Source organism: Podarcis melisellensis, assembly GCF_964234715.1.
Source record: "Podarcis melisellensis genome assembly, chromosome: 4".
Classification (NCBI taxonomy): Eukaryota; Metazoa; Chordata; class Lepidosauria; order Squamata; family Lacertidae; genus Podarcis; species Podarcis melisellensis.
Genome location: NC_138531.1, coordinates 8,385,634 through 8,410,999, shown reverse-complemented (window position 1 = coordinate 8,410,999; position 25,366 = coordinate 8,385,634). Strand labels below are relative to the sequence as shown.

The 25,366-nt window shown below is 42.2% G+C and overlaps 1 protein-coding gene and 1 long non-coding RNA gene across 6 annotated transcripts in view; one reads left to right on the top strand and one right to left on the bottom strand.

Annotated features, from left to right (window-relative positions):
• The window catches only part of KLHL1 (kelch like family member 1), a 140,770-nt gene that overhangs the window by 106,814 nt on the left and 8,590 nt on the right, over nt 1-25,366 (top strand). The window lies entirely within an intron of this gene.
• LOC309367794 lies at nt 1,503-25,346 on the bottom strand. Its single transcript, XR_014167367.1, has 3 exons — nt 24,991-25,346; nt 5,367-5,413; nt 1,503-1,694 (listed from the first exon to the last, which is right to left on the bottom strand). It is a non-coding gene; the product is annotated as an uncharacterized lncRNA (long non-coding RNA).

Genomic DNA, 25,366 nt, shown 5'->3' with positions numbered 1-25,366 from the left:
TACTTTAGGACTTCAGTGCTAAACTCTTTGACACTTTGATAAGGTCTCTTTATGGTGTTTCAAAAAATAGCTTGATAGAAAAAAAAAGATAAAATAATCATGCAGATCATGTAAGCATGTGTTCATGGATGAGGTACAGTATGTGGGTGTTAGGTTTGCACCTGCTGACTCAGCACTGGATAGCTCAGTTGGTTAGAGCGTGGTGCTGATAACTCCAAGGTTGCAGGTTCAATCCCTGTATGCATATTCCTTCATTGCAGGGGGTCGGACTGGATGATCCTCAGGGTCCTCTACAACTCAATGATTCTATGGCCACCCCTCAACCTTCACGTGTTGATGATAATTTGTTTTTAGAAGCCTATAGACATAAGCTTTAACTGTGCAGTCTGTAGCAGAGTGCAGATCTTGCAGTCAGAGCAAAGGCGATTGGGCTTCAGCTCTTGGGCACTGATACATGAAGCCTGGGAGCAAGACTCGTAGATAGGATTCTGATCCTCCTTAGTGTCATAGGCCTGGAGTCGGCTCCACCTGCTGAGCAGCAGCCTGAAGGAGCAGAAGGTGAAGTGACTCCACCTGCTGCTGATCAGCCTTCTTCCTCCTGACGAGAACCAGCTGGCTTCAGCTTTCTTATGCTGGGTTTCCAGCCTCAGTCAGTTGCTGGAAACAACATTTGTAATTCCTGACCAGACCTTGCTGCTTCTTGCTTCTCATGACCTTGGTCTCTCTACTTTCTTGACCCCTGGATCATCTGACTACGTGAACTGAGATATTCCTGACCTTAGGACTGGACTGAACCTTGCATATGGACTTTGCCTCCAGACAAGTACCTCCCTGAGACTTGACTGGTTGGCTGGCTTCACCCCCCCCCCCACTGAGATCTGTTATAGTTGGGCAGCACATGACTATGAGACTTGTGTACATTTCTGCTCAGTTTGCGTATATCTGTTGTTTAATATTGTGTGGATTCAGAAAGGAAAATAATTATAGTAAAGTAGTCACATTTAATCCACGGACACGGGTGGCACTGTGGTCTAAACCACAGAGCCTAGGGCTTTCCAATCAGAAGATCGGTGGTTAAAATCCCCACGATGGGGTGAGTTCCCATTGCTCTGTCCCAGCTCCTGCCAACCTAGCAGTTTGAAAGCATGTCCAGTGCAAGTAGATAAATAGGTACCGCTCTGGCAGGGAGGTAAATGGCGTTTCTGTGTGCTGCTCTGGTTTTGGTGTTCCGTTGCGTCAGAAGCAGCTTAGTCATACTGGCCACATGACCTGGAAGCTGTTTGCGGACAAACACCGGCTCCCTCGGCCAGCAAAGCGAGATGAGCGCCGCAACCACAGAGTCGTCCACAACTGGATCTAATGGTCAGGGTACCTTTACCTTTTAGTCACATTTAAACTATGTCCACTTAAAGTGAGATGACGGAACTAATACAAAAACAATTATATCTGTGTGCTCAGCTTGAAAGTAACAAGAAAAATAGTTAATGGCTCATGAAATCAGTCTTCTTTATAGTGTTCTGAGCAAGTGAAATTAAAGAAAGTGCTAGGGTCCACCAGGATAAGTAAATAACTGTGTGCGCTGTCACCATGGGTCTGAGGAGGTCCTTCTTCACTTCTTCATTCAGCTAATAGTGGCTAGGAACAGGCAGGAGGACAAATGTGATTCATGAAAGGGGTTTAAGTATCTGGCAGAGCTGTAAAAAACAACAGACGTTGCAGCCTTGCTCCACCTGCAAGGAAGTATGTACAACTGAACTGAGTGCTTATTACATAGCATCAGACTGCCTGAGATTTTTAGTGTAGTTGATTCTCTGAATGATACCTCAAGGAGCTTAGCAGCAGATGCGATATCTCGGGACTGAAATATTAACATATACTAACATGGCTCTCTCAAATACCCATTCTTTTATACTGAAAACTGACTTTTCCTTTTCACATTCAAGGCTTCTCCTTCCAACGTATTAAACGTGTTCTTCAACAGTTCTGTACTCAAACAAAACAACTAAACAAATGCACTTTTACCAAAATGTTCTTAATAAATAAAATAAAACCCTGCCTTATTGTACCTTAAAGGCAACAGATGTCACCCAGTGATCTCTGAGAGCACTTTAACTTGCACAAGACGACTTCATGTTCCTTTCCATTCACCTGCAGCCATCTCCGACCCCAATTTCTCCAAATCTGCTCTGAGATTTGGCACATCCTCTGGTGCAGACTAAGGGGTCCTTCCATTCTGACAACATTTGATTCAAGCAAACACATTTATTGTGCCACACGCTACATTCTGTTAGTTTAAAGATGCCACAGGTCCCCTGTTGTTTGTATGTTTATATATGTCACAATAAACTAAGACTGATGCTCCACAGAAACATAAACTCATTGAGTCAGCTTCAAACTATACTCTGCAAATCTTGATTTATGACTGTTAATATTTTGCTGGATGTGAGAGTCTTTACCCCTATTACCAGTCTAAGCTGATAAAACAGTTTGTGTCTTCTTATCAGAAAGACAAAAAAATATAATTAGATTATTGCTATAGGTAATATTTGATTCCCCCCTCCCCCGTTGCTTTTTTTTCTTTTGAAGTGCTATATATATATTCCATTGAATGGGAAATGTCACTAAATATCTGCAGGCTGCAGGGTTGTTTTTTCCTCTAGCCACACATATGAATGAAAAAAGCAAGCAAGATGCCAAGGGAGTTTTTGGAGACAGAGTAGAACTGTCTCCAAACAGTTTTGGAGACAAGGCGGATAGTGCCATCACCTGTGTGATAACTGGTCTGCCAAACAAAGGAATAAATATGCAGTAACTTAAAGCTATTTTACTAAGCTTATGCTTGCTCCTCAGTAACAGCTTCTGGCAGATTCTGACACGTTGACTACATTATGGAGATGTTTCTTTATCTGTCTGGAGATTGTACCCTTCAAAGCCTGGTACTCTAATAGTCTAACAGCATGGAAAGTCTCTACAGCTGCAATGGCATAGAGACTTTCCATGTGGTTGTCACAAGTTAGTTTCCATGTGAGCCTGCTTGGTCTGGGATGTATAGTAGCAACAGTCAGTGATACTGTTCTAGAAAAAGAGGTGCCAGAGCTCACCGGAACACTTTCCTTGTTCTCTTACGGTGGCAATGGGTGCCCACTTGAGAGGTGCCAGAACTGAGTTCTGGTGAGTTCTGGCTGGGGAAAAAAGCTCTGGCAGTAGTGATGCGTGTTGCTATATTGTTAGGAAGTTTTTAATGTTTGATTCTGTTTTTAATCTGTTGGGAGATGCCCAGAGTGGCTGGAGAAATCAAGCCAGATGAGTGGGGTATAAATAAATTATTATTATTATTATTATTATTATTATTATTATTATTACCACTACTACTACTACTAAACAATGTCAGGCAAAAAAAAATTGAGGTTCTTAGGATTAGGAGACTAAATTAGAGTTGCATTGTATCATAGTACTTATCCAATACTTGTTAATGATAAATTTATTGCACACCTAAAAACAAAAGTAGCATTAGGCATATATAACTTTTGAATGCTAGTCCATATATTTTGAGTATATCTAAAAATGATACTTCAGATAGGACATTGTGTCCAGTCTCACATTGCCCATTCATCCATAAACTATAGTTGACTTTCTAATTGGCATTGCTCCACTGCATCAAGTGCTGCTGAAATGTTTGAGAATAGCTCAAATGGACAGTTCTGCTTTGACTGCACAACTTTGTTCTCCCTCCAAAAGAATATTTTTTAATATAAATGTATTGTCACATTTAACCAGTCAGCTAAAATGTAAATTTACTAAATGATCTTGTAAGTGCAGCTCTGAAACCTCTGAGGAAGTCTTCATTTGTTATTTTTCTTTTTGTTTTGTGCATAGCTAAGCACAGTGAAAATCTACGGCTTTTATAGATACTGTCTTTAGAGGATATGGATATAAGTCCATAATTTTAGCAATATAAACAAATATCAGTTGTGGTTTAAGGTCAGATATTTTCTATAAATTCCATATGGTGAAAGTTTGCTAAGTAGAATGTTAAGGCATAAAAGTAGGAAAATCTAAGTCCTGAAAGTAATAGAAAGAGACAATTAAGCAGTTCTTGGTCTAGTGACCAGCTTGATAGCCTCAACCCTTACATGATTTCGTAAAAAGATCAGAGGTCTCAACAGTCCCTTTAACTATGTCATTTGTTGGACACCCCAGTTAAGTTTTTTGAATCATTGCTAAATGTCATGATTTGAACTTTCTCCTCCTTCATAAAATATGAATGGCATTGTTTTCAGCAGAATTAAGTACAGTGGTACCTCGGGTTACATACGCTTCAGGTTACATACGCTTCAGGTTACATATGCTTCAGGTTACAGACTCCGCTAACCCAGAAATAGTGCTTCAGGTTAAGAACACTTAGCTTCAGGATGATAACAGAAACCATGCTCTGGCGGCACAGCAGCAGCAGGAGGCCCCATTAGCTAAAGTGGTGCTTCAGGTTAAGAACAGTTTCAGGTTAAGTACGGACCTCTGGAACGAATTAAGTACTTAACCCGAGGTACCGCTGTACACTCACACCTCATGTTTCGTCCGCTTCATGTTACGTTCTTTCAGGTTATGTCCCACAGCGACCCGGAAGTACTGGAAAGGGTTACTTCCAGGTTTCGCCTCTCACGCATCACTGTATACAAATGATTATTCATCACACACACACACACACACACACACACACATTTTATTTAAAGTCATTGAAATTAGTTCCTTTCGATATAGATCAGTTGGTAGAGCATGTAATATCAGGGTTGTGGATTCAAGTCCCACGTTGGCCAAGTGGACTAGATGACTCTTGGTGTACCTTCCAACTCTACAAGTCTATTTCTATTATTCTATTTAAAATAGTCAAATCTGTTTACAAAGGTAATAACAGCAGCAGCCATCTTATTTTCATGATTCCACGTTTTCCATGGTTCAGTAGGTGCCTTCTCTTCATTTTGCAAACAGTGTTCGTTTTGCCTCAACTCTGGATATAATGCAATTTACCCACAGCTACCACTAGGGAGCAGGTTGCGAGTGCTTCTCTTCAAAGTTCTGCAACTATCTCTCCTGCTGGGCTCCCTGTCATGTTCCTAGGCCGTTTACTTCAAGCTATCTTTGTTCGTTTTGGGGAAGTATCCTGCGCTTCAGATGCCTTGAGTAGAAGGAATGGGAAGCCCACAACCTGACATAAATAGCTCTGTCCAGGTCCCTGGTGGAAATATATTAGAATTCCAGAATATGCTAGTTTTTTAAAATAATAATAATAATCTGATGTTATCTAAAACATCAACATTGAGGAGTTAGGAGTTCTGAAAGCACTGCACTTTCACAAAGTATTTACTCACCTAATTTTTGCAGCAGAGAAATACTGCTTTGAGAGGGACCATAAAATCTGAAATGAAATTAAGGAGATACATTTTATTCTGATAGATTTAATTATTAGAAGCTCTGCTTATATCAAAGAGTTGCACATTATTCCTTTGCTAACTCTTCCTATTACGATGCTTTAAAAGTGATCTATGGCTTCTGAGCCTCTTCTTAGAACAGATCTTCCCCCATTCTATTTTTAAATAATTCTGTATGTGTGCATTTGGTAGAAAAATACCTTTAACTTCCTTTTATTGGAACTGAACTTCTAGACATATATTTATATTTATTTATATTATATTTATTTATTTACGGCTATTAGCCCATAAAATATGTACAAACATAAAAGCACAGAAGCATAAAAACCAATATATCTAACAACAGAAGGTGAACACCACGATGCAAGAGTGGGACATTGAGCAGTGACAAATAACAGCTTGGGGCCCGGAAAGATCCGAGGGACGGTTCACAGAGAAAGGAGAACTGGAGACGAGATCCGTCATGCACTCTCATCATAACTGTCCGATTAGTTTTTGTTGTTGTTGTTTTTGGTGGTTTTTGTGTGTGAGATAACCGCATTCAGGAATCTCGCCACCTGCAGAGTTACAGAAGGATCTGTATCCTGCAAGAGCAGTGCGGCATGTGTCTCAACAGGCCTGCCAACCAAGCGCAGTAAAGCAGGACCCAGGAATTTAGTCCTGGCTATGCTATGTAAGGGACAGTTGAATATTATGTGTGGAAGAGATTCAACTGTTTTCCCGTCACACTCGCATAGCGGAGACACCAAACCCTTGGAAAATCTGTGGTTCAGCAGGTTCGATGGAAAAACATTGAACCTTGCACGAATAAATGCAAGTCGGTGTGGTACTGATGAAAGAGATGACATGTATGATGGAAGGCCAAGTGGTGGGGTTATTCCGTGATACCTGGGAGAGCAGACACCCCCACCCCTGGAGAGGTTGTGTTGATTGTCAATGTCTGCTAATCTTTGCTCGATGAGGCTTTTGGCTGAGCATAGGTTCATCTTTAAGGAGTCCGCTGGGGAAATTCCGATGCTCAGAAGTTTGGCATGGATTTTTCCTACCCACGGATTAACAAAGTCATCCCGCCAGAGGCACTGAAAGAGGTAATGGTCGGGAAGCCTATGCCAGCTGGACAGCCAATAGCCAAAGACTCGCTTCCAGATGATAGTCTCCAATGATGCAATCTTTAACTCCAGATGTATGGCTGCATTGCTCACACACGGGGAGTTTCAGGAGGCGACGGAGAAACTGATTCTGCAATGTCCCCAGCGATGTTAAATTGGACCCTGGGGCCCAGAGCGGGGCAGCATAACAGAGGGTGGAAACCACTTTTGCGTGGTACACCTTCAATGCAGAAGGGATGTGGGAGGCTCCGTCGACCGCAAAAAATTGGAGTAGAGTGTAAAGTATTGTTTTCCCTTTGTTTAGTAAATACTGTATCTGTGGCTTCCAGCTTAGGTTGTAGTGAAAAAAGACTCCCAGGTATTTAAATTTGAAAACCTGTTCTAATTGGACTCCATCTAACTTCCAGCTGTAAGTTTTCCGAGACCTGCTAAAGACCAGTACTTTAGATTTTCCATGATTAATTGTCAGATGGTTGAGTTTGCAATAAGCCACAAAAATCTTTAGAGCTCTGCATAAACCGACTCTAGAGTAGGAAAGGATCGCTGCATCGTCAGCATATAGAAGCAGAGGGCAGCGAAAATCAGCTAGGCGGGGGGCATGAATGTTGGCTTGAGACTCACTCAGAAAGAGCTTCATGTCGCTAATAAACAAGTTGAAGAGGAGTGGGGCCAAAATGCAGCCTTGGCGCACTCCTCTATTTATTGGGACCTCATTGGATAGGTTTCCCGCCGGTGTGAGTCTCACTCTAGCCGACGACCCGTGGTGTAATTGGGTTATAAGCCATAACAGCCTTCTATCTATGCCCCATCTCTCTAATTTCTTCCATAGACAGTTTCTTAGGATACTGTCGAAGGCGGCCTTTAAGTCTATGAAAGCGACACATAGGCGCCCCCGACTCGGGGCAGAATATTTTCTGGCAAGATGATACATAATTACCATGTGGTCAGTGGTCGAATAATTGTTCCTAAAGCCCGCTTGCTCATGGCCAATCAAATTTGAGTCGTATGCCCAATGGGACAGCTTAGACAGCAAAAATTTTGCATAGATTTTCCCGATGATAGACAAAAGGCTGATGTTCCGATAGTTCTCTGGGTCAGCAGGGGGACCCTTTTTATGGACTGGTATGATCACGGCCTCCTTCCATGACCTAGGGATAAGCCCCGTAGAATTAATTGCATCAAAGGCTTTGGCCAGAATTTCAGCCCACCACCTCGGTTGCGCGACAATAGCCTCAGCGGGGACTAGATCCGGCCCAGGGGCTTTGCCCGTTTTCAGATCTAGTATCAAGTCCATTATCAGTTCTGGGTCGGTAGAGGGCCACAAAGGTAGATGGCCGGCTCGGAATTCTATGGGTGAGTTGGATTCCTCTGCCAAAGAGAAATATTTACTCAAGAATTGTTCCCATGTGGGCGCAGGGATAATCGCCAGTGGGTACTTCCTTCCTCTTTTGTTTATCAGAGCCCAAAATTCCTGTGGACTGTGGGATCTAGAGGCCGCAATCAAGGCTCGCCAACGCTTTTGGTACCACTTGCGTTTGGCCAACTTTAAAGTCTGTTTGTATGCTCTTTTGGCTTGTAAATAGGAGGGTGGTAGAGCCTGGGCATTAAAGTTTTTGTATTCATTATAGATAGAATGAAGAAGGGATCTTGCTTGTTTGCAAGAGGTGTTAAACCAAGGGGCCCCAGTACTGCAATGCGCCACTTTCGCCATTTGAGGAGGTGATGTAAAAAAAGTGGTGAGGTTTGTTATAAGAAGGTTAAAAAGTTTCAAAACCGAGTTGAAATCTTTTAAATCAGTAGTTATTTGAGGTAGATAGGCAATGATTTCCTTATGAAAAAAATCCTGGTATTTTTGGGCCACAGCCTCCGACCATTTGATCCCTCTTATTTTGGTTGATGATGAGGTTTCCAGAAGGACTGAGTGTTTATAGTCCTTCTGGCACCGGAACAATGACAAAGTGGTCACTATTGGAAGGTGATCACTGAAATGTTGGTTTTCAACTTGGAAGGAAAGAACATTAACGGCCAAATTTGCGGAGATCAAGAAGTAATCGATAACACTGTTAGATGCTAGTCCCAGGTGGGTGAACTCCCCCGGTATGTCGGGGGGAAGGTGCCGTTCAAGAAGACTAAATTCAGGCGAATGGCCATTTGGTAAAGGGTCACTCCTGCTTTGTTTACTCTGTTGTCCTTTGAAGTTCTAATTCTGGCATGATCCAAGCCAAAGTTGTCCAAGCATGGGGGAGTCCACCATTTGGACTTGGTTAGTAGGTCCCAATTTGTGGCAATACGAGCATTAAAGTCTCCCCCAATTAAGGAGTACGAGTTAGGGCATTTGGTATGACATGACAATAGGTGATTTTCAAATGATTCCCATCTCCAGTCAAGATCAGGTGCAGAGCCTTCAGGGGGGAGATAGACATTAGTAATTAGTAATGAGGACTTCCCTTCTGCGATCAGTCCAGATATTTTTTTTTTTTTTTTTATAAATATTTTATTAGGTTTTTAATAAACAAATTTCCACTTTCAAATACATACTTCCATGAATCCAATGGACTTCCCCCATCTCCCGAGCACTGCATTCCCTGTGTAACCAAAACCTCAGCAATTTGTTGACTTGTTTTATACATAACAATATATCTTCCATTTTATCGTGTTATCTGATGTAAACATTTCGATACAATTGCATTAATTTTTAATTTCCACACAATAAAAATATTTCGTTACCTCACTTCTGTCTTATAGTGTCTTATTTATCAATTCAGAAATTTGCCGATACTGAAGGTATACCTTCCTAAAAAGGAGCATTTTTTAACATTCATACAACTTATAATGCTTTTTCAAATAGTCCTTAAAATTTTTCCAAACTTCCTCCGTTTCTTCTTCTCCCGAGTCTCGAATTCTGCCAGTCATTTCAGCCAACTCCATATAGTCCATCAGCTGCGTCTGCCATTCTTCCAATGTGGGTAGATTTTGTGTCTTCCAGTGCTTTGCCAACAGAATCCTCGCTGCTGTAGTAGCGTACATAAAGAAAGTTCTATCTTTCTTGACCATCCTCTGGTCTACCATGCCCAGAAGGAAGGCCTCCGGTTTCTTAGGTAAGGTGAATCTCAGCACCTTTTTTAGTTCATTATGTATCATTTCCCAGAAGGCCTTCACTTTCGGGCAGGTCCACCAGAGGTGTAAAAATGTCCCTTCCTCTTCCTTACATTTCCAACATTTATTATCGGACAGGTGATATATCTTTGCAAGCTTGACTGGGGTCATGTACCACCGGTATATCATTTTCATAATGTTTTCCTTCAAGGCAGTACATGCCGTGAATTTCATTCCGGTGTTCCATAACCTTTCCCAGTCTTCAAACATAATGTTATGCCCCAAGTCCTGTGCCCACTTTATCATAGAGGATTTGACAATCTCATCCTGTGTGTTCCATTTAAGCAGCAAGTTATACATTCTCGAAATTAGCTTGGATTTTGGCTCAAGCAACTCTGTTTCTAGTTTCGATTTATCCTCCTGAAAACCCACTTTTTTGTCTGCTTTAAAAACTTCCTGGATTTGAGCATAATGCAACCAATCTCGCACCTTGTTTTTTAACTTTTCCATACTCTGTAACCTCCATTTATCTCCAATTTTTTCAATTATTTCCCAATATTTAGGCCAGTGGGCCTCCATATTGAGTCTTTTACGTGCTTTGGCCTCCATCGGTGAGAGCCACCTCGGAGTTTTACTCTCCAATAAGTCTTTGTATTTTGACCAGACCATGAAAATTGCCCTTCTGACAATATGGTTTTTGAACAATTTATGAACTTTAACCTTGTCATACCACAAATATGCATGCCACCCAAAAGCATTATCAAATCCCTCCAGGTCAAGGACGTCGGTGTTCTCCAATAGGATCCAATCCTTCAACCAGCAGAGGGCTGCAGCTTCGTAATATAACCTCAAGTCCGGCAGGGCAAACCCCCCTCTTTCTTTCGCATCTGTTAGTATTTTAAACTTTATTCGGGGCTTTTTGCCCTGCCAGACAAATTTAGATAAATCCCTCTGCCATTTTCCAAAACATTCCACCTTATCCACGATCTGGAGGGACTGAAACAAAAATAGCATTTTCGGCAATACATTCATCTTTATAGCAGCTATTCTGCCCAACAAGGAAAGTTTTAATCTTGACCATGTTTCCAGATCTCTTTTTATCTCTGACCAACATTTCTCATAGTTATCCTTAAATAAATTCAAATTTTTGGAGGTCAAGTGCACCCCTAGGTACTTTACTTTTTTAACCACATTTAGTTCTGTTTCTTTTCTGAACTCCTCTATTTCAGTAGTTGTCAAGTTTTTTGCTAAAACTTTAGTTTTTTGTTTATTCAGCTTGAATCCCGCCACCCGACCAAAATCAGAAATTAATTCTAACGCTCTTTTAGTACTAGAGGCTGGCTCCTGTAATGTTAATACCAAGTCGTCTGCGAAAGCTTTCAGTTTATATTGTTTCTCTCCGACCACAATTCCCTGTGTCAACCGGTCGTTTCTAATCATGTTCAGTAGCACCTCCAGGACTGAAATAAACAACAGAGGAGATAGAGGGCACCCCTGTCGTGTCCCTTTTTCAATTTTAAACTCCTCTGTCACCACGTTGTTTACTATCAATTTGGCCTTTTGTTCTGAATAAATTGCTTCTATTCCATTTTCAAACCCCCGCCCTACTCCCATCCTTTCCAAATTTTTCTTCATAAACAGCCAAGAAATGTTGTCAAAGGCCTTCTCCGCATCAATAAAAATCAACACCGCTCTTGTGTTTGAATTAATCTGTAAAAACTCCAAAATGTCAATGATGTTTCTTGTGTTGTCAAATAAATGCCTACCAGGGAGAAAGCCTGCTTGGTCCTTATGAATCACTTCATTTAAGACTTTCTTAAACCTACTTGCCAAAATATCTGCAAAAATTTTATAATCCACATTTAGGAGTGAGATAGGACGGTAGTTTTTAAGTTGAGTTTTTTCAGATTCTAGTTTTGGGATCAACGTGATGAAGGCTTCTTTCCACGTTTCCGGTGCCTTCCTCCCCTCCATAATCTGGTTGCAAACTTCCAGCAATGGTTGTGTCAATGAATCCTTCAGTACCTTATAATATTTGGAAGTAAGCCCATCAGGTCCCGGAGATTTGCCCAGTTGGAGGTTCTGAATGGCGCATTCAATTTCTTGGGTTGTAATATTACAGTTCAGGGTTGCTCTCATTTCCTGGGGTATTTTTTGTAATCCATTAGTTATAACAAATTGGTCCACCTCTGAGCTTTTTTGTGGCCTTTGAGAATAGAGTTCTTTGAAATATTTCTGGAAGGACCTTCTAATTTCATCGGGTTTCTGAACCATTCTCCCTTCAATCTCTAGATTTGTAACTGTGTTAAGTTTTTGTCTCTTTTTCAGCTGCCAGGCTAACAATTTTCCACATTTGTTTGCAGATTCAAAGGATCTTTGTTTCATTTGTTTAATTTTCCATTCCACCTCTTGATTTATCAGTTTCGAATATTGTGCCTGGAAAAACTTCACTTCTCTCAATACTTCCTTTGATTTAGGCCTGGATCTCAGTTTTCTCTCTCCTTCTCTTATTTTCTCCAAGATCTTCTCCTTCTTTTCATTCCAGAGTCTTTTTTTAATCGTGTTCTGTTGTATTAGAAACCCTCTTATCACTGCTTTGCTTGCGTCCCAGATTATTCTTTTTTCCACATTTGTCTTTAAGTTTATTTCGAAATAGTCCTTTAAAACTTTTTGGGCCTTCTTAACAATCTCCTGATCTCTTAACAAGGCGTCATTCATTCTCCATCTGAACGATCCGGTTGTATTTAGTCTCAATTCCATTCTCAAGGCGTTGTGGTCGGAGCAGGTTTTTGGGCAGATTTCCACTTTTCTGGTCTTAGGTGCCAGCCCTCTAGTTATCCATATTTGGTCGATTCGCGTCCATGTCATATGGGCCTCAGAAAAGAAAGTTCCTTCTTTCCCTAGAGGGTTCTTGATCCTCCATATGTCAATCAAATCCAAATTGTCAGTCATTTCAAAAAAGGTTTTTGGAAGTCTGCCATCTTTCGTTATATTAGCACTTTGTGACTTATCCATATTCACTGAGGCGACACCGTTCATATCTCCCAACATGATAATGTTGTTATAGTCCAAATAGTCCAGCATAATCTCGTGCAGCTTCTTAAAAAATTCCGATTTTCCATCATTTGGGGCGTAAATTCCCAGAATTAAAAATTTTTCTCCTTGTGTCTGGATTTCAATTGCCAAAATTCTGCCCTGTTCGTCTTTAAATACAAATTTTGGGGACAAGTTCTCCTTTGCATAAATCACCACTCCTCTTTTCTTAACTTTATCCGATGAAATAAATTCTTGGCCTAACCTTTTATTGATTAGCACTTTTCTATGGAGTCTTGTCACATGTGTTTCTTGCAGGCAAATAATATCCAATTGTTCTTTTTTCAAAATATGAAATACTTTTCTGCGTTTTTCTGGAGAATTCCCGCCATTTATATTCCAACTAAGAAGCTGTAGAGACATCCCGGTCTACTTCTTGGGTATCACAGTTGGGTATCTAATTTGTCGTCCTTTTCCGGAAGCTGTGGTGCCGGGCCGCCTCCAGATGGTATGGATCCTGGTGGTAATCCCGGTGGTGGAGGCCAAGAATCTACGGCTCTCTTTTGGAGGTCCTCCTCGTTGTCGTGTAGGAACTTCTGGTGGTCTTCTGGCGTTTTGATTCTTACCTTCTTTCCTTTATAGGTAAATGACAGACCTTGAGGAAATTCCCACCTGTAAGGGATTGCGTTGTATCTTAACAATTTGGCCAAGTCTGTATATGTGGCTCTAAGGTCCAGCAAATATTTAGGAATGTCTCTATAAATTTCTGCCCTTTTACCTTCGACTTCCAGGGATTTTTTAAAGTGTTGGCCTAATATCTTGTCTCTTTCCTCTCTTGTTCTCAAACAAACCAAACAGTCTCTGGACTTATCTTTTTTAACCGATCTTCCCAGTCTGAAGGCCGTCACAATCTTGAAATCTTTATCTTCTTCAACCCCCCAAAATTTAGAAAACAGCTCCGTCAAGAATTTCTCTAGGTTGCCCTGTTCCAACTCTGGGACAGCCCTCAGCCTAAGATTACATTCCTTACTTTTCAGTTCCACCATTGACAGGTAGGCTTGCTGTTCTCCTACCTGTCTTCTCAGAGGTCTTACTTCCCCTTTGATCTCTTCCACCTTCTTGCACACTTGCTCAGCTTTTTGATTGGCTTCCGCAGCTAATTTGTAGTTCTCCGCCGTAGCTCCTTGCAGTTTCTCAATAGCCTGAGTGTGCTGCGAAACCTGATCTGTTAACTTGCTGATAGTAAATGTAGCTCTATCAATTTTAGATGACTGATCGTCCACCTTCTTATTCAAAAGTGCCAATTGTTCCAAAATTTGTTTCAAGACTGGATCAGTTCCTCCAGCTGCCATTTCTTCTGTAGCAGGCGTTTCAACTTCCTCCTCCTGCGCCGTCAACACAGTAGGCACCGAGGATCTACGATGATGAATCAAGGTTGTTTGGACCAGCTGCCCAGCTCTCTTGTCTTTTTTCTTTTCTTTAGCTTCCTCAGCTAAAGCTTCCTTAGCTTTAGCTGCTCTTGTTTTCGCTGGGCCACTCATTCCCCAGCTGCTGTTCAAGGTCAAATAGTCTTTCAGTCCATGAGAAAGGCAAGTCCAGAGTATAAACAATTAAACCACAAAAAATCCCAATAAGATACAATTCCCAGGCCACTATGCCTCCGCAAATCCACTAGGGGGGGTTTTCAAAGGAAATAAAGTTTCTTTTCCACCATCAAAGCTCCTATTTCAACTGAAATCCCCAAGTTCAGAAAGGAGGATTTCAGAGAGTTCTGTTTCAAATTAGTGCCACAAGGTAACAGAGAGGTTTCGATGACAGTATTAAAGCGATAGTGTATCCATCAATGCAACAGTTTATGTTAAGATAAAAGTTTCAGCAGCCTGACAGTACTCATTTGCAACCCTGGCAGTCCAATAACTCGGTTGTCCCCTTCAATTCCACGTCTCTTCACAATAGGAGGAAGATTCTCTAGCACACTGAACTAAAACATTTATTTCTTCACCCTTTTTCGATTTCTAGAAACACACAGTCTATTAATGCCCCTTCTTACTTCTTTCAAAGTCTCTTTTTAACGCTTCAGCCCGCATCGGGTTCTTTGCTTTGCTCCGATTAGCAGGACCGGAAGGCGGACTTCCTGTTACTCGCCTCCCGTTTTCAGCCAAAATAGACAAATTTAAGTTAATCCTTAATCAGTTCTTTGGTACCCCTTACTCACGGGTAAATTGCAGCCAATCTCGATGTTTTTCAAGAAGAAAGGTCGGCGCTCATCAGCAACAGCAGCGCGGCTTCACTTCCGCGAAAAGAGCGATGAACTCACAGCGCCGCTCCCCCGTTCACGATCCGGAGCCTCTTACGAGGTCCCTTCCTCGCTTCTGGGGGGGCTTCTGGCACCCGCCGAGTCCCACGGCCACAGGCTCGCTCTGCCTGCGGTTTATCTGGATGGGTCTCCGCTTCGCCGTAGCGGAAGACCCTTTTTCGCGGAGCCCCTCTTCACTGGGTAAAGAGGACCGCCATTGCCGTTTTGCGCCGCCTCCGGAAGTCCTGCGATCAGTCCAGATAGAGCAAAAGGCGGGGAAGCCCGTACCAGAGTGAGTTTGGCGTGAAGTTGGAGTTGGAGAACTTCTAGACATAAACAGCCTGCTTGTGAGTGACTCTCAAACAGAACAGCCGCCCACTGAGTGAAGTGTCAAAAGTCACAATTGTGGTATACCACAGGAGCCCTTCACACATACACAATAGCTGTCTTTCACAACCCACAGAGAAAAACTTCTGCCTTTTATTGATTCTCCTCCTCCCAAAAGCAGGCTTTTAAGTACTTTATAGTTCCACAGGCTGATAGTGCTTATATCAAGTATAATGGGTTGCTCGTTATTGATTACAGGAAATAAAACAAATACACATTTCAGAGTTTTTTTGTTTTACAAAAATCTTTGAGACTCCAAACATACAATTCACACCCTTGGGTTCAGATCAGGAGATGAAACTCTCCACACAGTGTGTGTGTGTGGGGAGGGAATGGACAAGATCTGGAGCAGAATTTTCTTCCTGTCCATTCCCCCCCCCCAAAAAAAAGTAATACAAATTTGCAGAATTCTACCCAGGCAAATTTTCCAAATTAAACAGGGAAGGGGAAAGAGTTGTGATAAGACTAATTAAACATCTTAGTGGGATTCTGCACATACCTTTTTCGATACTGCTACTTAGAAGCAAAACTTCTAAGCCCTTCCGGATCCTGCCTCTTGATTTAATGGACCCCAATAGGCAGGGACATGGGCCTCCCCTCTGTTAAATGCTGGGAGAAACTGCACTAACAAAGAAAAAATATATATGAAGAGCCAGTGTGGAATAGTGACTAGAGTGTTGGACTAGCACCTGGGACACCAGAGCTCAAATCCCTAGACAGCTGTGAAGGAGTACTGAAACAGGGGCCTTTCTTTTAACCATTGTTGTAATGTAAACTATACAAAAGTAGCAAGCAATTGTTATGATGACAGGATAATGGTAAAACACTGTGGTCCATCCTACAGGAATTTAAACTACAGGAAGCTTTGCTTTGAAAGTCAGTTACAGAATCGATTCCTCCACTTTGTAACCCATGGCAGATGAATTAACCTCTGGTGAGGTTCAGCACACGATTCTATTTGAGTGGCTGCTTTATGAAAAGGCATTTGCTGCTGCTGCTGCTGCTGCTGTTCTTTGGAAGAAAGAGCAGAAAACGCTTTTAAATCTGCAGGAACTGGAACGGGCAGGTGTTCCTGCCCTGAACTGACCAGGTTGTCTTTTCTTCCCTATGAGCACTTCCCTTCTTTATCATTCTGAATAATACACCTTTAGGAAGTCACCTTCTTGAACTGGCCTTCTTCCTTCCCCTCTGTTTTGCAGGTTAATTGCTGCACTGGTAATATATCTTTTTACAGTGATATGTCATTTTGTTTCCTTCACTACCTTTCGATTTTCCTTACATTTGTACTTCTCCTTCTGCTGCCTAACACACTTCCTTAAAAGTTTGAAAGGCATTTTCTTCCTCTTCTTTTCCCACACTCTTTGCCTACAACTGCTTTATTTTCAGGTGGGGGTTGAATCCCCAAAATGAAACTACTCTCTTCCAAACACTTTCTATTAACTTAGTGACCACCCACTTCAAGAAAGATGTAGGTTTGAAAAAAATCAAATATACATAGTTGCTGTTCATTCTGATTCCACTTTCTCTGTCTCCCTGTCTCTCCCTTCCCTTTGTAAAGAGCCTGTGTTTTATCTGCATAGCCATTCCATTTCTTGTCCAGAATAGTATGATGGACAAAGCCATCCCAATAGTGGGTCTTGTGTTGCAGCCAAGGCCCTGCTGGTCAGTCTAATAATAATAATAATAATAATAATAATAATTTTTATTTATACCCCGCCCTCCCCAGCCAAGTCCGGGCTCAGAGCGGCTTACAAGCAATAATAAAAACAAGTTGAATGATTACAACTTAAAAACAAAATTAAAATACAACAGTGTAGAAAGTGGTTCACATCCCCTTTTTCACCTGGGGGTCCATGGCTGGATCTGCTCCACCCACATCCCTGCAAAGCCCTCTTTTGGCTACCACTGGCAAAACACTGTTGGCAGTAATTTCCCACCCACCTGGAGGACACAGTGGGGTTACAGCAAAAGCCCTCCCTAACTAGCAAAGCTCAGCTGAGGGATGCCTTCACCTAATCCTGTTCCCCCCTCCGTTTATCAGAGAGTTAGGGTTGGAGCTAAAGAGGCTATAAATGGCTAAAACATACAGACTCCAACACACAAACACTACTAGTCCCTTGCACAGAGGTAGCGAAAGCAACCTATACACACATCCCACAAGAAGCAAATGAATGAAAAGCACATTTTAGGACCATTAACCATTCTCAAAGGTAAAGGTAAAGGGATCCCTGACAGTTAAGTCCAGTTGTGAATGACTCTTGGGTTGCGGCGCTCGTCTCGCTTTATAGGCCGAGGGAGCCAGCGTTTGTCCGTGCCGCAGACAGTTTTTCTGGGTCATGTGGCCAGCATGGCTAAACCGCTTCTGGCTCAATGGAACACCAACACCAGAGCACCGCATGGAAACGCTGTTTACCTTCCCGCCAGAGCAGTACCTATTAATCTACTTGCACTTTTTGGAGTGCTTTCAAACTTCTAGGTTGGCAGGAGCTGGGACCGAGCAACAGGAGCTCACCCCGTCATGGGGATTTGAACCACCAACCTTCTGATCGGCAAGCCCAAGGCTCAGTGGTTTAGACCACAGTGTCACCCGCGTCCATTCTTATTTACTTGTAATCTAGACATTATATAATGCAAGAAGTGCAAGCGCGACAAATTTACACAACTTTACACCACGTCATACAAGCCCATCTCTCTCACAAAGCAAAGTGTAAGGCCTGAACTATGCATGCCCAAAGTTGAAGTGCTAGGATTCTGACGGGTAGAGTAGACTGTCTGAACCATTAAAAACTGCAGGTTGTGGGTGCTACTTTTAAATATATATCTTAACAACAAAAACACCATTGCAAGCAAACAATTAGTGCACCAGAGGGGAAAGCCCAGTCCATGCTGCTTGGTAGAATACAAGATTATTATTTTCCTTGCAGAATATTTTCAAGACGGAGCATTTTAAATGTAGCATCCCCATCAACTTTACTTGCAGTCTAAAGTGATTTAGAGAGTAATCCTATGCAGGAGGAGCCGGCATAAAGCAAGTTGCTATAATTTTTTTTTTTTATAGAATATTTATTAAGATTTTCAATAATAATACAATAAAAAATAAAAAGAAAAAATACCAAAAATACAAAAATAAAAATAATTAAAAACACACAGAATTTTCATTACTTAGTTTCCTTTAACTTATTTCCCGGACCTCCTCATACCTCCCTTTTTTGTATTCCAATTCAGATTGTTAGTTCAGCAAATCCTTACCATTAAATTTTTACCTATTTCTAAACCTTTTTTTCATATTCTCTTAAGCATTACAGCTGGAAGCCACTTAATTTCAATCCAACATCATTCTAACATTCCTTAATTTTACAATATTTCTGTAAATAGTCTTTAAATTTCTTCCAATCTTCTTCTGCCGACTCTTCTTTATTGCAAGTTGCTATAAATTAAGCCAGCATAAAGTTACTAAATTTCCAAACCCTGTCAGGTGCAGCTGCTCTGCCTAAGCCTAGAAAGAGGGAAAGTGACCCTTTAAAATAGTGCTTTATGAGGGGTTGCCGGTTGCAATGCGTCAGTGACCAGCAGTCAAGTGCCACCACTTTTGCTTATCTGTCAGACATGAAATTCAGATAGGTTTGAGCTACATCACTGGCCTCATTAACGAAAGCGATTGTAGGCTATTAATAATTGGCCCAAGGAAATAAGCTATTAGTTGAATTTAAAAATATACACTATTCGGTAGTTGCTTCGTGGTGATTGTGGGTTTTCAAAGAGTTATACTTCTCTGCCTTTAGTACACCACTTGATAAAACGTATGGTGACATTTTCTTTTAACTGAATCGAGACTCATTCATAATTCAGTGTGTGAGCCTGATCTTTAACACCTTTTCTCATCAATGCACTTTCCTGGAGTGCAGCCCCTGAAAAGCCCTGCGTGCAATCACTATGTTCTGCACGTTATCTCTGCTTTCTGAATGAGTATATTCTGAGCAGAATTAAATCTTATTAGGTATTGTACATAAAGCTCCCAGGAGACTCAGTCTCGCTGGAAACATGAATGACTCCCCCCCCCCCCAATGCTATTCTGTTTTGGTGAACAAAAGCGAAAATTCCTCCTATCAGTGAGTGAGAGTCTTTGCATGTATTAACATGTAAACCATATTAGGTTTCATACTGTACCCACTTTCCTGAGAGTAAGCCTCTGAGTTCAGAGGACTTCTAGGTAAGATCATGCGTAAGATCATGCTGTGACACTTCCTTCATACTCTCATGGGGTTTTAGATCTATTAAAGAGCATGAGACGCTTACACATTCGACAAAAACATTCCTCCATCGCAGGGGGCTGGACTAGATGACCCTTGTGGTCCCTTCCAACTATACAATGTTATGATTCTGTGAAACCTCGTTCAGCAGCAGGGCTGCTGCTGTTGCTGCTCTTCCTAAGAGCCAGTGTGGTGTAGTGGTTAAGAGCGATAGACTTGTAATCTGGTGAACCGGGTTCGCGTCTCCGCTCTTCCACATGCAGCTGCTGGGTGACCTTGGGCTAGTCACACTTCTCTGAAGTTCTCAGCCCCACTCACCTCACAGAGTGTTTGTTGTGGGGGAGGAAGGGAAAGGAGATTGTTAGCTCCTTTGAGACACCTTCGGGTAGTGATAAAGCGGGATATCAAATCCAAACTCTTCTTCTTCTTTCTAAGCCTTGCAAAGGCTTAGAAAGTTAAAACAGTACTCTATGCAGGTCATAGGATTTGACCTAGCTGAGCTGGCTAAGGATGCCGCCTAAGTACCCCCCCCCCCGTTCAAATCCCCACAACAGGATGAGCTCCCATTGCTCAGTCCCTGCTCCTACCAACCTAGTAGTTCGAAAGCATGTCAAAGTGCAAGTAGATAAATAGGTACCACTCCAGTGGGATAGTAAACAGTGTTTCCGTGCGCTGCTCTGGTTTGCCAGAAGCGGCTTAGTCATGCTGGCCACATGACCCAGAAGTTGTACACAGGCTCCCTTGGCCAGTAAAGCGAGATGAGCCCCACAACCCCAGAGACGTCTGCGACTGGACTTAACAGTCAGGGGTCCCTTTACCTTTTACACCAGTGTTTGCTCCGCCAACTTTGGCTGGGCTGGAGTTGGGGTCTTAATGCTGACTGAGCCCAACTGACCTGGGAATCCGCTGGCTGATTGTGAGATCCACTGCATCCTATGTTGTTCATCCTAATGGAACTTTCCATAAGATTGTCCTCTAAGCATTCTTTTCAACACAGAACTATAAGTCCTAAAGTACACTATTGATCTGACTCTTATCTCAGAAAGTATGGAAGGAAAAAATGAGAATCATTAGTTGGAAATTATTTCATAAGGCCATGGAGTATTCAGAACACTATGTTTTCAGAGATTCCAGATAGAAAACAGCATGATCAATGTCTCCTGAATGAACAAAGTGGATGAGTGTTATATCTAACATGATTGATCTGTCAAAGAATAATATTACTGAAACGCCACTATCCGGTGCAAAACAATTGCATGAGTTAGTTAATGATCTCGAGATGGGAAGAAATATATTTGTTTACAAAAACAAGCACAAATAAGTACACCATGATGTTAAGGAAATGAAACTATCTGTTGTGACAGGCAGCTTGACAAGTAAGTCTTGCGTTATGCATGGAATTATTCCCCATCCTCAGTTTTTGAAGTATAATTCAATAGTTTGCCTTGTTGCTGTGCTTACTGTACAAAGATTAAAACAATCCATTGTAAAATAAGAATACATTTCTACTAAATCATCCCCCGAAGGAAAAGGGCCGGCTCAACTGCATACAATTTTATGTATTGTATTTATATTGCACCCTTCCTCTGATCCTAAATGAATCCCAGGAATACACTTACTTGGAAGTAAGCTCCACTGAACATTGTAGGGCCTACTTTCAAGTAAACATGCATAGAATTGCACTGTTAATTAGGTGAGTCCATTCAGCTTTCTTAAGCATCCTTTTCAATGCTTTCTCTCTTGAGCACTACAAGTTACTGTCAGCTGCTTTCCTAGTAAGGTAGTAATATTTCTGTGACACAACTAACACCTAATGTAGATCTGCTGCATGCTTGTTTTCTCACTGTAGAGGTCTTGGGCTCTTTCACATGCTTACCGATTCAGAAATCCACTGTGTATGGTGGAACAGTGCTTAGGAATCTGCCACTAGACCTACAATGTAATGAAGAGTTGCACAACTTGTTTTCCAGCCGGATGAATTCAACTTCATGGTCATGCATGAAAAAGCAGAATCAACCCCAAGGCTGCAATCCTGCGTATACTTACTTTATCTGCTTGCCTAGGAGTTTGGGTGGGTGGTCGTTGCTGCATGGTGCTGCCGTGGTAGGTTCAGGGAGGTTGCCACCTTCCAGTCGCGGCCTGGGGAGGGGATGGCTGGCACTGCCCACCTCCGGCTGAGTCGGACCCTCAGGTCAGGATGGGCAGTGCCCGTTCAGCCAATCAGAGGCTGGGGCTTGGGGCTGCATCCCAGCCCCAGCCTATTTAAGGGGGTAGCCAGGTCACCACCTTGGCTGATTGTTGTGGTATTTTTCCACCCAGTCTTTAGGAACCCACCGAGGGGGAGGGGAGGAGTGGGCATGTTGCCTATGGATCTTGCTATAGTTAATTTGGTCGCCGTATTAGGGGCCAGGGAGGAATTTTCTCCTGCTAGCAAATTTGCTGGCTTATAGGTTTTCGCCTACCTCGTAGCAGCCATCACTGTAGCAGCGGATGAGGCATTCGGCTGGATCCTCAGTCACAGGGGTACCCCATTAGAGGGGTCCAGGAGGTTGACGCTGTCCAGGGGTCTCCTAGGGGACCAGTGCTCCAATACACCTCTCCCAATGGTGGTCTGTGGAGGGTTGTGGCATCCTGTCCATGTTGGGGGTGACTCCCCAGCACAGGTTTGACCCTACCAGGTTCCCATCAGGTAGCAAGCATGCATGCCCAGTGCCTTAGCCAAATCTACTCTTTCTGTAATCAATAAGGTTGTGGCTGAATCCAACCCAATACCAATCTCCTGTGTCATTCTTGTGGCCCTCCCTTCACCTGCCACGGTCATTATACACCTGTGCCTGCAAGGGAATAGGTTCCATGCAACTCAGCGAGATTTACTACTGAATACATATGCAGAGTGTTGCACTGTGAAGCATGGTATTTAATTAGATGGCATAAACATTTTGATGTGGCTGTTCTTTCAACTTGCATTCAGTCTTAAATATACTTGTGGGTTTACAGTAACGTATACTAAGCTGCTTTGGTTATGCCAACCACTACAATAATGATTTGATTCTTATAAATTGCATATTAATTTATAGAACAATAAATCAAAATCAACCCAGTTACTTGACATCATTTCCCTTGGAATCAGAATGTGAACATACGTAAACTGGGCCAAAACAAACAAGATGAATTTTAACAGGGAGAAATGTAAAGTATTGCACTTGGGCAAAAAAAATGAGAGGCACAAATACAAGATGGGTGACAACTGGCTTGAGAGCAGGACACGTGAAAAGGATCTAGGAGTCTTGCTTGACCACAAACTTGACATGAGCCAACAGTGTGACGCGGCAGCTAAAAAAGCCAATGCAATTCTGGGCTGCATCAATAGGAGTATAGCATCTAGATCAAGGGAAGTAATAGTGCCACTGTATTCTGCTCTGGTCAGACCTCACCTGGAGTACTGTGTCCAGTTCTGGGCACCACAGTTCAAGATGGACACTGACAAACTGGAACGTATCTAGAGGAGGGCAACCAAAATGGTCAAAGGCCTGGAAACGATGCCTTATGAGGAACAGCTAAGGGAGCTGGGCATGTTTAGCTTGGAGAAAAGGAGGTTAAGGGGTGATATGATAGCCATGTTCAAATATATAAAAGGATGTCACATAGAGGAGGGAGAAAGGTTGTTTTTCTGCTGCTCCAGAGAAGTGGACACGGAGCAATGGATCCAAACTACAAGAAAGAAGATTCCACCTAAACATTAGGAAGAACTTCCTGACAGTAAGAGCTGTTCGACAGTGGAATTTGCTGCCAAGGAGTGTGGTGGAGTCTCCTTCTTTGGAGGTCTTTAAGCAGAGGCTTGACAACCATATGTCAGGAATGCTCTGATGATGTTTCCTGCTTGGCAGGGGGTTGGACTCGATGGCCCTTGTGGTCTCTTCCAACTCTATGATTCTATGATTCTAAACTATTCTGAGAGAGCATTCCTATTGTGAGACCCACACCATACAAGAATTTCCAGATTCCCTTGGTATTTATGGTATGAAGTTGATGTGAGGACCTCAAAATGCCATGCATTCATAAGATACAGTAGGAGGAGGAGAACACAGCTTCATTAACAATGAAACTTTAAATATACATTTAACTAGCTGAGAATTTATGAAGTACTTAGGACTATAAAAGCTTCCAAGTAAATAATTCTTTCACTGATCGGAGGTTTTGCATCCCAAATTGCTCAGTGCTTGGACTTTAAAATGCTCCACATTTCTATAAATTTTATTATTCTCTAGGCAGTGTACAACAGGCAACAAACTGTGAAAGAATTCTTATAAGAAATGCATTCAGTGTGTCAACATTGTTAGACTGCAATCAGAATAATTTTCTCATGTGCACTTATATGGGGTGGAACCAATTATGTTTTATTTGCCCTGGAGCAAGCTTCCAAATGGATTTGGAATTTTAGTTACTGAACACTTTACCATCGCAATACTAAGTAGTCTTAAAGAATTCCCACCCCCTTCCCTGATTTCTATGTATAAACCAATCCTAAATGGCAGTCTGTAAGAAATTATGTCTCACAGTTGACATAAAAGAGTATTAATGCTCTGCGACAAACACTTAAATTGAGAGTTGGTGTAGTGTGTGTCTACACTATAAGTAAGCACCATTAGTACATGCCTACTCATAAGTAAGCCCCATTAATTTCAATAATATGCTGGTATTATCTTTGGCTGAGCTGGGCTTGGGGACTTAATGCCATCTGAGCTTACCATAGGCTTGCCCCCTCCCCCAGTGATGAATCAGGAAATTCCTGGTTTGCATCACCTCCAGGGCTGTAGCTAGGGGGTGGTGAAGTGGGCCCCCACCAGGTGTGCAGGTGATGGGGGGGGCAAAACCAGCTAAAAAATATGTCCATAAATATAAAGATTGATTATTGCTTCATAAGAAATGGCTTTAAACAGAGCGTGAATTGAATGGATGGGGGGTTGGGGTTGAATGGATGGGGGGAGAGGTGGAAAGAAGAGCTAATTTGTCCGTGGGTAGGGGGCGCAATCTGGATGGTTCTGCCAGGGGTGCAAGATCACCTAGCTATGGTTCTGATCACCTCCACCACAAACTGAAGAGGTGGCCTTAGGTAACCCGCTCCCTCTCAACCTCAGCCCCCACCACATCTGCAACGCCACATCACCACTAATGCTGAACTGGTCATCTTATTACTTGTACTGATTCTTATAGAGCTGAAATGGCACAATCCGTCACAAGGTGATGCTATTAAGAGGCTTGAAGAAACCGCAGTTTGTATAAGGGCCAAAAATGAGAAATGGGTGGATTTTGTATGCAGAAATGTAAGGGTTTGTTTGTTTTTAAAATCTCTTTTCATAGCTATTCAGCATATGGTGTCAACACATTTTTACCGTATGAATTGTATGAGTGCGGTGGCTGACCTCCATTTTGGGCCTCCCAAAGCATGAACTGCCATGGGGCCCCCTTCGCAACCAGCAATGAGGCTTTCAAGCTTTGGAATTGTGGAAATATATACAAGGGAAAAAATGAATCAATATGAGTCGTGCAACTCAGTTTGGGTCTAGTAGCCCCAAAACCTTTCAGCAATGTTTTAAGTCGCTTCTGGGCCCCCTCTGGGATTAGGGGCCCTGGAGCTTAAGCTCCATTAGTTTCACAGTCGATCCACCCCGTATGTAGATTGTAGATATGGGGGGAAAGGAAATTGTTTCCTAGTTTTGCTTCTATTACTGTACGTTATGCTTAGTTATTTGTATGTGGTTTATTTTA